Genomic DNA, 317 nt, shown 5'->3' with positions numbered 1-317 from the left:
ACTTGCCATGAGTGTGGAAAAGTAGGACACATGAGATTTCAGTGTCCAACCTATATGAAAAAGGTTGATTCAGATAAGAGCACTCCCAGGGAATTCAAGTCCAAGAAAGCTTACATCGTATGGGATGTACCTGAGGAGGAAACGACATCAAGCACCTCTAGTGAGGAGGAGTCAACAAAACTATGTCTGATGGCTAAATCTGACAACGATGCGAATTCAGACTCACACGGGGACAATCATGAGGTATATTCTGACACCTCATCCACTTCGGATGACTCACCTCCTTATGATGTGTTATATGAGGCTTATGTCGAGTT

This window comes from Lupinus angustifolius, chromosome LG04, assembly GCF_001865875.1.
Source record: "Lupinus angustifolius cultivar Tanjil chromosome LG04, LupAngTanjil_v1.0, whole genome shotgun sequence".
In the NCBI taxonomy this organism is placed as follows: Eukaryota; Viridiplantae; Streptophyta; class Magnoliopsida; order Fabales; family Fabaceae; genus Lupinus; species Lupinus angustifolius.
The sequence above is the reverse complement of the archived record's forward strand: the minus strand, read 5'-3'. Positions refer to the sequence as shown.